Source organism: Pinus tabuliformis, chromosome 7 (assembly GCF_031772625.1).
Source record: "Pinus tabuliformis cultivar Carrire ecotype Pingquan chromosome 7, CPIR1, whole genome shotgun sequence".
NCBI classification, from domain to species: Eukaryota; Viridiplantae; Streptophyta; class Pinopsida; order Pinales; family Pinaceae; genus Pinus; species Pinus tabuliformis.
This window is the reverse complement of record NC_142293.1, coordinates 120,851,025-120,867,921: the sequence shown is the minus strand read 5'-3', so window position 1 is coordinate 120,867,921 and position 16,897 is coordinate 120,851,025.

Here is a 16,897-nt window from a genome sequence, read left to right as displayed (position 1 = left end):
GAAAGAAATTTTACTCCTGCAACTGTTAGTATAGTAGATCGTCACGTACTAGTACGTGGACCTCGAAAAAGAGTTGTGGATCATATTATTCGAAAAGATAAGGAGGAAGGTCCCGATCTGATAATATTAACACCTACATGTACCTCTAGTATCTTGCAAGAGGATTTAAAAAACTTTGTGGATAGAGCATCCATAATCTCCGATTGCAACGTCATTTTTGCGGATGTGGATCATTATCAGGTGAATGAAATTCAGGCAGCGGATAGAACTTTGGAACAGGTAGTTCGATATTATTTGGAGAAATCCCATACATTGGATCAATTCGTAACAGATGCACCTTTTGTAAATATAATTGGGATTCTTACTATGGGTTTTCATAATCGACATGATTGTCATGAGTTGAGACGTTTATTAAAAGATCTGGACATCAGAATTAATCAAATAATTCCTGAAGGAGGATCTGTAGAGGATCCGAAAAATTTATCGAAAGTTCGGTTTAATTTAATTCCTTATCGTGAAGTGGGCTTAATGACAGTGATGTATTTGAATAAGGAATTTGGAATGCCTTATGTATCTACAACTCCTATGGGAGCTATAGATATGGCCGAGTGCATCCGACAGATAAAGAAATCTCTTGAGACCTTGGCGGCTCCTATTTTATTGAGCAAAAGGGTTGATTACGAATCCTATATCGATGGACAAACTCGATTCGTTTCCCAAGCTGCTTGGTTCTCAAGATCTATCGATTGTCAGAATTTTACAGGGAAAGAAACAGTCGTTTTTGGTGATGCAACTCATGCTGCTTCAATCACTAAGATACTTGCTAGAGAGATGGGAATTCGTGTGAGTTGTACAGGTACTTATTGTAAACATGATGCAAAATGGTTCAAAGAGAAAATTAAAGATTTTTGTGATGAGATAATCATCACAGATGATCATGTTGAAGTAGGAGATATTATCTCTCGCGTGGAAGCCTCTGCAATATTTGGTACTCAAATGGAACGTCATATTGGTAAACGTCTTGAAATTCCCTGTGGAGTTATTTCAGCCCCAGCTCATATCCAAAATTTTTCCTTGGGGTATATCCAGTCATTCTCTTTCAGATCTTGTGGTTTTTCGTGATCCAATATTCTTTGTATATCTAATGCCCTTATCTGCCATATCTTGTGAAATATATATGCTTGGGACATTGAGAACATGTTTCGATCAGGACGAATTTCAAAATCTTGTATTTTTTCGTTGATTGAATAGTAGTTGGTAATTTTACCTCTATTGATTCTTGAAATATCTTTATTGATAATGAATATTCGTCCGTAAATTGTTGTTATATTCCTCGTGGATCGAATCCAAGCAGATTGAATCCAAAATTTGATATTTGACGCAATGAAATTAATAAAACTTGGTAAGAGATCTCGGTCCATTCTTTTGATAAAAAATTTCATTGAATAGAACCTTTTTTGGATTAATTGTACACTTTTATTTCGAAATAAACCAGGTATTCGCCGAATCTGAACCAATCGTTTTTTTAATGTTGATCCCAATATGTTAAAACTTCCCTTCGATCCGGTATGAATCTTTGAATCCACCAGAGACATTCCAGTTATAGGAGAGCTATTTATGATCGCGATAGATTCGATCTGCTCTTTCATTGTGGTCGTCCAATCATCTTGAAATCCTTAATATATACATTCAGGGAAGTAAGAATAGGAGAGCACTCATATTGGGGTGGGCTTTCTACTTATATGATTTCAGTAGTTATCTGCTCCGCACTTGGCTACCCAGCGTCTACCGTGGTCACGATAACTAGTACACCAGAGGTGCGTCCTTCCCGGTCCTCTCGTACTAGGGAAAGGTCCTCTCAATGCTCTAACGCCCGCACCGGATATTGGACATTCTTTTCGCCAATTCTAAGGTAATATGGAAATCTTCCATTTTGTCTTTCACAAAAGGATCAAACTCAGTAGGAATACGTTCAACAGGGTAATCTAAATACTCACCATACCAGAGCTTCTTCAGAGATATTCTTATTAAAGGAACATATGAGTCTGCTGCTAGGCTTTTGACCAAATAGGATTGGCCAGTTCCCATAGGACCTATCAGTAAAATCCCTTTGGAAAGTAATGATCCTGAGTGGAGTGAGAAAGGTTTTCCATGAAATGTGGGGTTGGTTTGACACAATATTTGTGAAGAGGTAATCTTCTGACAAAAAGCAAGGAATACCCATCTTTCTGCTAACAAAATGGATTGAACCCGTAATTAATTAAACCTTTTTGATAAGTGTAGGCCAAATATCGTAAGTGAATAAGCCCTGGCTGTCTAATGATTTGATCTCCAAATTCATTCTTGAATAAATTATGACTGTAAGTAAAAATTGATTCAAATTTAAAAAGGGTTTTTTCCATCATTAGAAACTGAACTAGTAAGTTTATCTCTTTTTTGGAGATATCCATACTAGAGCACAATCTGTTCAACTCTCTTATTATAGTTATAAGCAAGTTTATATTTCTATTCTTCGTCTTCCTCTTCCTCTTCGTCTTCCTCTTCATAGAAAAAAAACTATTAATAATCTGTGGAAGAGAACTGGATCTGTCTATTGTATAATAGAGAAAGCTATTAGGCACGAGAGGATTAATCATTTTTTGCAACTCTATCACGTATGATGGATGCTTTAAATACTTGATGAGTTCAAAGTATCTCTTTATATTGATAAAGGTGAAAGAAATAACTTTAAAATATTGAAGAATAGAATGCCCAAGAACGAAAAAAGGGATAAGAATCCCATATTTATACCCCCGAGCATTTAGTAATCTCATATGTGTCCATATGAATGGAACTGATGACTTCTCTCGATCACTAGTTTCCTCTATTAAAAAATCCTTGGAGGAAGGGAAAAAATCCTTGAAATTATTACTTGGAAAAAAAAACTTATTAATAAGATTCGTTCTCAATTTACATTGTATAGGTTCCCATAATGGATGAGAAAGTTCCCACAATATATTCCGTTTAAGCAAAATATTATGCTTAATATTTTGCAAAATAAATACAAATGGATTACTGCCATGTAGTAATATCTCTGAAAGAGTATCTAAAAGCATATTTTCAATATATTTACACCATGCAGAGGTAAAAAACCAGGACATATATGTTTTGAACAAATCCCATTTTGAAAAAGTACTATCTATTTGAGAGATCCTATAAATATTCTGTTCCTCTTTAGACATGATCCCAGGCAGATACTTGACATGTTCCTCCTCTACCAGGTCCATCACAAGGAAAGCGAAAACCCAGATTCGCTTTATTAGGCATTAAACGGGAGCTACGGGCAAATAGAACACCTTTAAGTAGGATTAAAACAATCACATGGATAGTAAATGCATGAATGTGATGTACCAAAAAATCCGCGGTTCCTAATGGAATTGGTAACAAAGCCACTTTGGAACCTACTGTCACCAAATCACCACCTCCCCAGGTTAAGCTGGTACTCGCTGTTGCACCAGGAACTGTTGAACCAGGTGCTGAAGCATGAGTGTTTTGTATCCATTGCGCAAAGATAGGTTGTAATTGTATAGCAGTATCTGAGAACATATCTTGAGGACGTCCTAGAGCGCTCATAGTATCATTATGAATATACAGACCAAAACTATGGAAACCTAAGAATATACATACCCAGTTGAGGTGTGATACAATTGCATCACGATGTCTAAGAACGCGATCTAATAAATTGTTGTATTGAGTAGTTGGGTCATAGTCTCTTACCATAAAAATCGCTGCATGTGCAGCAACGCCAACTATGATAAACCCACCAATCCACATATGATGTGTGAACAGAGAGAGTTGGGTACCATAATCAATAGCTAGGTATGGATAGGGAGGCATCGAATACATGTGGTGAGCTACAACAATAGTTAAAGATCCTAACATAGCTAGGTTAATAGCTAGCTGAGCATGCCACGAGGTAGTTAAGATCTTGTAAAGACCTTTATGGCCCTCCCCCGTAAATGGACCTTTATGAGCTTCTAAAATGTCCTTGAGATTATGGCCAATGCGCCAATTGGTCTTATACATATGACCGGCTATCAGGAAAAGAACTACAATAGCCAAATGATGATGCACAGTATCGGTCAACCACAGACCCCCCGTTACTGGATTTAATCCTCCACGAAAAGTCAAAAAGTCTGAATATTTCGACCAATTCAGGGTTAAAAATGGGGTCAATCCCTTAGCAAAACTGGGATAAAGTTGAGCCAAAAGATCGCGATTGAAAATAAATTCATGAGGAAGTGGTATCTCTTTAGGATCCACTCCAGCGTCTAGAAGTTGGTTAATGGGTAGAGAGATGTGTATTTGGTGTCCTGCCCAAGATAGAGATCCAAGTCCTAGTAACCCTGCTAAATGATGGTTCAACATGGATTCTACTTCCTGGAACCAAGCCAATTTGTGGGCAGCTTTGTGATAATGGAACCAACCAGCAAAAAGCATTAACGCTGCAAAGATCAATGCACCAATTGCAGTGCAGTAAAGTTGTAATTCACTGGTTATTCCAGATGATCGCCAAATCTGGAAGAACCCAGAGGTTATTTGTATCCCTCGAAAACCTCCACCTACATCCCCATTCAATATTTCTTGGCCTACTATTGGTCAAACTACTTGGGCACTGGGTTTGATGTGAGTGGGATCAGCTAGCCATGCTTCATAATTGGAGAAACAAGTGTCGTGATAGTACATCCCACTTAGCCAAATAAAGATGATGGCTAGTTGACCAAAATGAGCGCTAAAGACTTTGCGAGAAATCTCTTCCAAATTATTAGTATGGCTATCAAAATCGTGAGCATCAGCATGTAAGTTCCAGATCCAAGTGGTAGTATCAGGACCTTTAGCTAGCGTCCTTGAGAAATGACCAGGTTTGGCCCATTTTTCAAAAGAGGTTTTTACAGTATCTCTATCCACTACGATCTTTACTTTATTTACTTCTGGTTCCGGTGAACGAATGGTCATTGGATTCTCCCCTTTTCGGACAGGACTTAAATAATAAGAAACCTGCCAATAGCAATTAGTGAACTTACGAGAGATATATCTCAACTCGTTTCTCCCTTTATTTTCTAGTTTATGACTGGAGCGACTATGATACGGGAGTCAATCTGAGGCAGGTGTTCAATTTTATTATGACATATCTTTGAGGTGCTCAATGGACGGTAGGCTTTTATCATGCAAAAAAGCCTTTTTTTTGTAATTTTAAAAAGCAACGGTGATTATTACACCGTTTCTAGATGGATAAATAAATATATCTGTATATATGGATATATATATATACACACATACATATATATATATACACATACATATATATATATATATATATACACACATACATATATATATATATACACACACACATATATATATATATATATATATATATAGATATCCATCTATTGATACTCCTCCGTATGTCCCATATAAAATGCCATCCATTATAAATTGTTATTCATGGATCATTAATGAAAAAAATATCCAGATGGATTTTACCCCTATTAAGAAGATCCATCAACAATCCAGAATCAGAAAAGGTATTCTTTTTATATTGTAAATATATTCCTATAAGATGTCGACAAAATAGAATCTAATTTTTGGGAATATTCTGGAAAAATCCCATTGATTTTGAGTCAGATATTCAATAATGAAAACGATTTCCCAATAATAGAAACTCTCATTCTCCAAAGCATCCTGTAATCTTTAACCAATTTTGTGCTTCGATGTAATTGCCTGGAGCAAGTGCTATAGCTTGTTCCCAATACTCAGCAGCTTGATCGAACCAAGCCTCCGCAGTTTCAAGATCTCCCTGTCGAATGGCCTATTCTCCTCGGTCGGGATAGGTAAACTTGGAAAAGTTTTCTTCCCTCAGAACCGTACTTGAGAGTTTCCTACCTCATACGGCTCAATCCACTATTCTTTAGTCCTCTACCAAAATTTCCAAAGAATTGGAGATGATTCATTGGGAGTTCATATTAACCAAAGGAACAAAAAAAGTCAATGACATGAGTTTCTGATTTAACTTCCAATCAATTCAATGATCAGGTTCTATCTTTTCTCCTACCCTCAAAAAGATGAAGTATATCTCTTTCTATACTTCAGATTGATTGTCCAAATCAAAGTCTTTTTGCAAGGTAACTATCTCAGTTCCATATAGAATTTTTGGAGAGTACTCTCTGGCTGGAGTACTTCACATCTTTAGGATCTGATGCTACACCGTTGCTCAATAACTTAGTAGATCAACTCTATTACATAAGTTGATTCCTGATTCTTGTCAATGAGCAGATTTGATCGTATCAGCCCGAACCTTCTTTCAATAATTGATCTTTATGGTGCTTCCATCATCAATTAAATTTATTATCCATGGAATATTTAGGCTCTATCTATTCATATTCGGGCTCCTATGAGAGTTTTTTTCGCTACAGCTGATAAAATACTGTTACTTGGGACGGTGCATATGTAGAAAGCCTTTTCTTTTGTCCTTACTCATAGTAGTTATTGACTAAGTTATTCTATGGTACAGATAGTCGCACGTAATGACAGATCAAGGCCGTATTATTAAGAGCTTGTGGTAAGGATGGGTTCCGTTCTAATGCTTGGAAATAATATTCCAAAGCCTTCATATGTTCCCCATATTTTTTTTTCTGAGTAAAGACTATTCTATTAAGTAAAAAGAAAAGAGAAAAATATTTACAAAGAGGTAGCAACCTCTGAGGGGGCTAAAGCCAGCCCTCTGTCAGAAAAATTCTGGCCCTCGGCGCTTGACTGTTTGTTTACATAAATAAAAACGAGAGCCCAGGACTCAATGTCACTAGACATCACCACCAAAAAGCACAAACAAGAGGATGATAGAGCATTACAATGAAAAAAGGCTGACGACATCAGCGGCAGCACAAAACCGCATAACAAAAACCACCATTTTATCGGACCGTCGTCGACCAACGAGCGGTTTCCGTAAGGACGAGCCCGATAAAGCCTCCTGTTGACGCGTGGCTTTCGCCTGACGTCATCAAGTCTGACTTTTCGGGGCGTAAAGTTCCGCCAAAAAAGGCCTTCCGAAATCCTCCTCCGCCGTCCGATCTTCTCCATCAATCCTCGCCGTTGATTGATTCTGCCCGAGGTGGTAACTCTGCATCGTCGCTATTGGCTTTGCCCGGAGAACTGACCCAATCAATCATTACATTGTCTTCAACGTCCGTAATACTGCGACCAGGAGGCATCACCGGATACAGAACAGTGCCAGAGAACTGCGCCGGTGCACAGAAAATGACCTCCTCGTGTGAGGAAGTTTGCTGAAGACCTTCATCCTCTTCATGACCTTCATCTTGCTGCATCTCTGGAAGATTGGGGGTAACCTCTACCCTGCCTCCTTGAGTGTCCTTGGAATTCTGGGAGAGATTTCGATCAATTGAATGTTCGGCAGAGCCAGGGAGGTCATCTTCTTCCTCTGAGAAGATGACCGTGATAGTGGCAGAGATAGTAGGCTTGTGAAGCTTGCTCTTGAAAGTGTAGCGGGAGGTGTGGAAAGAACTGGAGTGGGATGGACCAGAGTGGTTGGAAGGTGGAGAAGCAGGTGAGACTGAAACAAGCCGGGAGATGCGTCGAGGAGCAGGACCTCCCCTTCCTCGAACCCTCCCCCGTGTGCCTGAATTTCTTCCCCTTCGGGAACCACCGCGAGATGGAGCCATACTAGCAATAAGAGATGAGCAGATGAGGCCGACCTGTTGCAGGTTTCGGTGGAGCGCTGATGGCCTCCAAATGCTTGGCACTGAACCTAACTCCTGTGAACCAATTCGACCTGGGATATCTCTGCTAGAATGAGCCAGAGAGAGTGTCGGGCTCTGGGCAATTGATATAGATCTTAATCTCATCATCCTGAAGTACTTACCGCACTTGCTATTCACCCAATTCCTCATTAATGGGACTTGATGCTCTGACAAAAGTCGCCTACTTGCTCTACGATGGCGTCCCACGCCGGCGTCGCTCGTACTGATATCCTCCCTCAGCGTACCTTGATAGCGTGCCGACATTAATGAACCATAAATGCCCACCTTATGCCGCTTGCGCCAGCCTATCTCCTCGCCCGCTACCATCTGCTCATGCAGTGACATTAACTTCTCATGTTGACACCCGCATCCGGGTCTTCGTATGTTCCCCATTACTTGTATGCACAAGACCTATATTATATAGTATATAACTTCGATCATAAGGATCAGTTTCCAGTCGCATAGCTTCATAATAATTTTGTAAAGCTTCCGCATATTCCCCTTTCGATTGAGCTGACATTCATTACGGTCGTTCATTCCATTGAAATGATCTTCGCTTCAAAACTGTACATGAGATTCCCACCTCATACGGCTCCTCCTTTCTTTACAGTAGGTAATATGGGGAGTAATCCGTGGAATTGAAAAAAAAAGATTCTGACCCAATATTATGAATTAACAGGGGCTAGTGTATTTCCAATGAATCTCTAGCCATCCTTCTTGCAAAGATTCTTTTCCAAATACCAAGGATCTTACTACTAGGAATGGAACCTCTAACAATTTCTTTGTTCTTAACGCCCTCCTTGGTTGATATGGAATACAATTATTGGTTCCTGAATGGGTAAGTTGAAAATGTGACAAACTTTCATTTAACAGATTCTGGACCAAGAGATATTTTCATCCTGATATGTCTCTTTCTACTCATAATAGGTAGGTATTGGTGCTTATCCTGCCTGATCCAGTTATCTCTCTATTCAATTTTATTTTTTATCTTTTTAAATTTTAATGGAATGGAGCAAATAAAGGATTCGTCTTTCTTTTATTTGAATCTATTTTATTTGAATCTAATATAGTTCAAGTCATTTATAGTAGTGATTCCATCATTCTATAATCACTACTTGAAATAACTTGTACCAGTTATTAATGTCACTTATCAATCACATAAAAGAACTGGATCGAATCTATCCTTCCTTTTCCTTCCAGGAATTCGGTCCATTTATGGTTCCAACCATCCATAGCCGTGTAACCCTATTCCTAATATATTGACCCCCAAATAACGGATCCAAACTATAAAAAATCCTAAAGAAGCCACAATTGCCGGTTCCTCACCCTGCCAACCCTTATTCATTCTAGTATGCAGATAGATTGCGAATATGGTCCAAGTAATTAATGCCCAAGTTTCTTTTGGATCCCAGCTCTAATAAGATCCCCATGCTTCATTGGCCCATATTTCTCTAGAAATAGTACCTATGATTGAAAGAGAAAAGCCGAGACCAATCGCACGATAACTCCAATGATCTAATTGTTTAATCAATTGACATTTACGATAATTCATTGATGAAAAATAAACAGTGTATTGCAAATCACTTTTTTGCTTTTCATGTGAATAAAAATTTTCATTGGGAAGAATGGCTCGGGAAAATAAATTGTCCATCGCACCAAAAATAACCTGTCTATTTACCCCGAACATAATCACTAGAAGAGCTATGGATGCTAGGGATCCACATAAAAGGGTTGCATAGCTGAACAATATCATACTTACATGCATCATTGACCAATGAGATTGTAGCGTGGGTACTAAAATTCCGGATCGTTGCATTTCCTCCGGAAGACCTAAAGTAGCAAAACCATGAGTTAACATAGCACTTGGTGCGGTGATTGCACCTAACCACCGATCATCTCGACTCCGTACTTCTAGAAGTATATGGAACACGGATGAACTCCAGGAAAGGAACATGAATGATTCATACAAATTACTCAACGGTAAATGTCCTGAATAAAGCCAACGATTAATTAATAATCCCGTTGTACAAAGAAAAGTAACTATCATGCCCTTTCCTCCCGAACTACTTAGTCCTTCAATTCGATAAACTAAGGTTCCCCAATAAATGAAAGTGACAACCAAAATGAGAGAAAAAGAGATGTGAGCCAATATATGTTCTAAAGTTATGAATATCATAATAAACTCATTTATTCGTTTTATTCCCGAATGAGATCTATGATGGAAAGATAGGATTGATCCATCACAATGAAAATAGATTGAACATATATTGTTACATAGGAAGAAGTGATTGATGAGATCTTCCTGGAAAAATACCGCCACTCAGATTTGAACCGAGATGCTCTCGCACTGCTTCCTAAGAGCAGCGTGTCTACCAATTTCACCATGGTGGCTTCGTAGGGACCATAATAGCTTATTTACACCAGATCGTCAATGTTATGGAACGTGTCTAGCAGAGGGAGTGGTCTGTAAATATAATATAAGTCCAAATAAGATCTAAGTTCGGGCATTAAAATTTGAATCAATTTTATGTTGGTTGATAGTTATAACGAAGCATGGCGCAGCTTGGTAGCGTGCCATCTTGGGGTGATGGAGGTCGTGGGTTCAAATCCCGTTGTTCCGAAAGAGAATTGGAAATAGTCACATGCGTTATCGTAGAAAGAATATATGTAAATTTTTGCTTAGAATACTATTTCTTATCCAATATTCCTGAACCTAATGTTGGTCTATCAGATCTCTAAAGACCTATACTTAAAGCTCCGATTAGCGGAAAGATAGAATTACTCGCAGTGTATTGTGGCCAAATAGAAACGTCTTCCCCCCCCCCCCCCCCCCTCCCTCCGTACGGATAGAAGTGGGTGAACGAAAATTTATTCCAGTTCCTGCATAGGAAATAAAGGTATAATATACCGAGGATAATTGGCTACTGTATATTGCTAACATCACCCCTTATACCTTTATCTTCTCAGATACAAAAGTTATATTTAGTTTTTTATTTTCCATTATCTAATGATCTTCTATTATAAGATCAGGAATAGAATTATACTTTTCTTCATACTTATTAGACGAAAAAGATATCCAGGTGGATTCATTATGTGCGTGAGAATTTCCAATATTCTGACTCATGATCACATTCACTAAAAAAAAAGTGACCTTATCCACATACCTAATCGGATTGAAATATTTGTATTTCAATGGATCTGGGAATTACATGAACTGGTCTATAATTCCGTTGGTTGATAATAGACTCTGATCAATAATACATGTGACATTCTTAATCAAATTATAAATATCCTGATCCTTATTTATGATCCATCCGGAAAAAAGGTATGGTCTCGACCCATCAGTCCTCTCTGATTGAATCCAAACTGAATCTGAAGAATTGGTAGAAATTCTTTAATCAGTCAGAATGTTCGTCCATAGTTCCTTCGGACAGACAAGTTAAACTTTGAATTGTTTTAATTCTCGAATCTTCGATCACCGATATTGGTAAACGTCCCGGAGCAATATAATCATAATTTCATTCATGACGATCATACATAGGTCGGGAGTTCATATTCTTCAATCATAAAAAGAAAATTTGATGAACAATACTCAACACAATTTCCACGAAAGATGCAAATTCCAGAATAAATACTATAAATTACCAATCGTTCGTTTTTCCAATCAACAACGGGTGGATTAATCAGGCATAAACGCATACTCCACAAGCAATACTTTGAAAGAATCCGAAGTGTATTCATCCACGAAATCGAGGATGGGAGATCCGTTTTTTATAGGGAGATTTAATAGTCATAGGTAAACGATTCATGTGATATAATGATTATGCATCATTCGCATACCTGTAGCAGAAATAGATCATATATCATGTCCCTATCTCCAAAAATAGAAGAGAATGGAGTTTTTGGAAAATATAAGAATAAAAAGTTTGAGCATCGATATTCGCCATGAAAAAAACCAGGCTATAAAAAAAAGCTATACGACCCAACTTTAGCATAATCACTCTGCTATAGCTAGCCCTTTGGGATACATATTTCCCGATCGATCTTTTCGGCGCATTTACCTTTATTGCCTCTGCGAACATAGTAGCGCAATAATCCCATTACGTTACATAGGGGAGATATTGTTTGGTTCTAAACAATTTGCTTCCTACCCCCCTATGTAAATAATCTGATAGAGGTTCACAGCGAATAAAATCTTTACCATCTAGCAATAAGTCGAAGAACAACGTGTATCGATGGATAATGAGGACCCATACTTACCATCAGGGGGTCTTTCAGCAAGCATGATCATGTGTAACCCCTCTTCGATTCGTTTTCTAAATGAGAAAAATAAAAATAAAAAAGAACAACTGGATCCCGGATCTCTAAAAATTGGATTGGAATTGAAAACTTCGAAATTAACGGGTTTTTAGCCCACGGATACCCAATTGACCAATTAAATCATCGTAACGAAGTTTATCCCTCTTGGATAGATAAACCAGAAGTTGCTTACGTTTGCCCAAAATTTTCCACAAACCCCTTTGGGATGAATAGTCTCTTCCGTGCAATTGCAGATGCTGGGTAAGTCTTAGGACCCGATTGGTTAAATAAAATACCTGAGATTCAACAGATCCTCTCTGTTTATTGGGAATCAGAGATGAACTAATGGACAAATTATTGATCATAAAAAAAAACACAAATTTTTCCAGGGCTTAGTTTTTTTTCGAGTCAGAAAAAAGAATTAGATCCATTCTTTCATTTTCATGGTTCATATAATAATTCTGATTCGTTCCGTCTTACCATTTAAGAAAAAATGGTCGGATTCTTCCTATCTTCTTGGAGGAACATCTGGTTTTAACCTATGGAAAAATATGATACGAGATGTAGAATCTTTTCACATTGATGAAACAGAACGAACAGATTGGTTCAATTTTTGCCATATCCTGAAACTCCATTGAATCAATTCCTTTTTTTACGAAAACGGAATTGAAGCAAAAAATTTATCAATTGATAGTTAGGGGATACATACGTATTCTCAACATCACGGATCGACTCCCATCATATGTATTGAACCAATATCTATTCATGCAAATAATATCCTCTAATCGATAACTAGGCCAAAGAAAACGTTTAATTATTTGTGTTGTATCTACGCTAAGATGTTGGTCTCTTCCCATGAGTTCTTCATCATTTTGTATGTCTTTTCCATTGGAAAATCCTACATAATAGTTCTCCATATCAAACCGATTCAAGATTCGAAATTCTCTACGACATTTTGGAAGCAAAATATCTTCTAAATTGAGGGAACTAAAAATCTTTTTTTCATCCCCCAGAATTTTCCTGCGTTGCACAGATCCATCATAAAAATCTCCATCTATCCATTCTCCGACTCTTTTTTTAAACTTCAATGAAATACTTACGATTTTATACATCAGGAATTGGTCATCCACTATGCTTGATAAACGATATGGTTGGAAGACCAATATTTTTTTTATCTTCCCTTATTTCATTGTCATTGCGTACCTTTCCCTGAACATTCCTCTGAAGAGCAAGTTCTTTCGATATTTTATTTGCACTGCTATTCTTCTGAATAGCAATGCAAAAGGACATTAGACTCAGGTCAATATTTCCCTCTTGGATCCGAAGATATGTTCCCGGATCCTTCATTCCGGACATAACCCTGCAAATATTCGCTAGATAGAAGAAACGTTTTTTCCCTACAACGTCTACTACTTTGCATTGAAAATACCTTTATTAGTTTTTTTCTTTCCATCAGTTTGTTGATCTTGATCTTGACCATCTTGATCTTCTACTTGACCATCTTGATGTTCTACTTGACCATTTTTATCTTGACCATCTTCTACTTGTTTGTTCTTAACATTTGATCTAATACCTATTATTTGTTCTAGAACATTTGTTGTTTCCTTCCGTTCTTCTTCCTCTATCTTTTTCCGCTCTCGTTCTTCCCGTAAAAGTGAATTTCCTGGTATGAATTTCGATTTAGTTTCATAATATATGTTCTTTATTCCCGAAAGTTCCGGGAATAACTAGAAATTGAGATCTAATTGGGATATTCTCTTCTCGATTTTCGGAGAATCCATAATGCCAACATTTTATCTTCACGTCTCGTCAATCCCCTGCTGATTCGTAATAAGATCAGTCTTTTTCTTTTGCCTGTCAATACTTGTTGTATGATCGTAATCACAAGAACGTATAGCATCGTAAATATCAAAAGTAGAACGAGAACCATTCACGATATTGAAATCAGTACCCTTCCAATCCTCCTCGATAATATCATTAATAAACTTTTCCTTGAGAATTCTTTCACGATCGGTAATATCCCGCTCATCTGGTATAGCAGGTTGTACTGGTGGTCTGGGAATATCTGTCAAATTGAGAATATTCGAATCTTTTGTAGAATTGAGATAACTATATGATAAGAGATCGTATCTGTAACGTTTGTTCATTTTCCGAAGTAGTCCCAAAAATGGTTCCATCACAGTCGCAAATATAGAATCTTCTTGTTGTTCATAAGGAACGAATCGTTCTTCATAACACGTACATTGCTTATTTACTATATTTCTACATTTATTTGGGTTTATCCTAGACCATATCTGTGGGGATAAATTGTACCGGTCAAAACATCTCAACCATTGTTTCCAGTCATTCTCTTTCTGGACCGGAAGAAAACTCTCCACAGACATAGCCAAAGTTTTGTGAATTTCACGTTTAGGTGTAAGAAAGAATATGAATATCCAGTTTGTCATTTCATTTCTCGATCTTATTGATCCAATCATTCGACCCTCTAGACGGATTAGATTTTTTCAATATTAATTATTAGAGCGAGTAGAGCCCGATATTACAGAAATTCCACCTATTGCAAAGAGTAACTTGTAATTTCACATACCTAAAATTGACTAGGTTCTATTGCACTATCCACTTGGTTTTATCTAATAAGTAACACCTACTCGTTAATACAAGGTACTATATAATAAGTCTATGGCATAACTCCATCTGTGCCGAATACTATAGGAAAAGCAACATACATCTGCGTAGCACCAATGATCCCCGTGCAATTTGAATTACTGGGTTCATCTACATGGGCATAATGTCATGTCGGAATGAAAAAGGAAGAATATAAAAGAATAATATTCTGGATGAGTTTTATTGATAGTGATTGATATCCTTTGCAAGCGGCACTCATCCTCTTTTTTGGTTCTAAAGCCACCCGTATGCAGAAGCTAATTCCAAATTTCCACTATGCTATTGTTACAACATCGATTGAGGGAGTTGGGGTTCCTTACGCCCGGACGGACCTCAGAACATGCAATATTCTCTTCTTTCTGTTGGGATTTAGTCGACCAAACAGAGATAGAATAACTGCTGGCAGGAACAGAATCATTCTATCCCGTTCCTTCTCGATACTCATCAAAATTGTATTGTTGTGTCAGAAGAAAGCTAACTATACTGGTCTAGTAGACTTTAAATATACCCTTGGTATAACATTGACAATCGAACAAGGATTGGAGAAGATATCAGTAGTTTTCCATTTCCTGATCTCTATCTTTCATGGGATCAATTCCCCCTTGACTGACCTTACAATAATATATGGAGCTGAGCATGTCTGGGAATACGGGAGAACGCTCCTTTGCTGACATTATTACTAGTATTAGATACTGGGTTATCCATAGCATTACCATACCTTCTCTATTCATTGCAGGTTGGTTATTTGTAAGCACGGGTTTGGCTTATGATGTGTTCGGGAGCCCCCGGCCAAATGAGTATTTCACAGAAAGTTGACAAGAGGTTCCATTAGTAACTGGCCGTTTCGATCCGTTAGAGCAACTCGATGAATTTACTAGATCTATTTAGGAGGCACTAATGACTATAGATAGAACTTATCCAATTTTTACAGTTAGATGGTTGGCCGTTCACGGGCTAGCTATCCCTACAGTTTTTTTCTTGGGATCAATATCGGCAATGCAGTTCATCCAACGATAAACTCTATACTAAAGGAAGAGGAAGTATGTAGATATGACACAACCGAACCCGAACGACCAAAATGTTGAATTGAATCGTACCAGTCTCTACTGGGGGTTGCTACTAATTTTTGTACTTGCTGTTCCATTCTTCAATTATTTTTTCAATTAGGAACAATGATAATATTCTCACTCCATTAGAAGAGATCCAATACGCATAATTATCTATGCTATGACTGTTTATGTCTCGAGTATGACCACTTAAGAAAATGTGAAAGGGAGTAAGAGAAATGGCCGATACCACTGGAAGGATCCCACTTTGGTTGATAGGTACTGTAACTGGTATTATCGTGATTGGTCTACTGGGTGTCTTTTTCTATGGTTCATATTCCAGATTAGGGTCATCCCTATAGTAGGGGAAATGCACTTACTGTGGGAAATAGTATACATGCGAAAGTGAAAAATCGATAAGGCCTTACCCTTCAAAGAAGGGTAAGGCCTTATCGAAATCTCTTTTTGAGATTCTTTCAATATTAATCTGAATTAGAAGAGAAGATTTGTACAAATAAAATGACTCTGTGATTTACTTCATTCAATGCCTTTCAGTCAAGTGATGAGACAATCTATTCTTCTGCTATATGATCGGAAAAAATTTGGATTGATCAAATTTAAATATCTATCGAAGGAGCAACAGAAAAACGGATAATATTAAGTACTAAATATTTGCTCAATTATCTGATGGAAGATTATGCAAAGTTTTTGTAAAACCCCGAACTATGAGAATCTAAATGTGCATATAGAATATTTTCTTCTATTTTTTTGGCTTACAAAATAAAAGAGGAGGAAAAACACCTTTTATTCATTTTCTCTCGGGGGCAACGAATAGGAGAAATGGAAGTTTGGGCTCTAGAAGGTTTTGGTGTTGCTTATATTTTACAAGAGATGCTTACTCTCAAATCTGACCATATTATAACTCGTAATGAAGTACTTGGTGCCATTATCACTGAGGGCCAATACCTAAACCTGACACTGCTCCAGAATCTTTCCAATTTCTCATTCGAGAATTACGATATTTAGCTCTAGAATTGAATCATGCTATTATATCTGAGAAAAACTTTCAGATAGATAGAGAGGAAGTTTGAT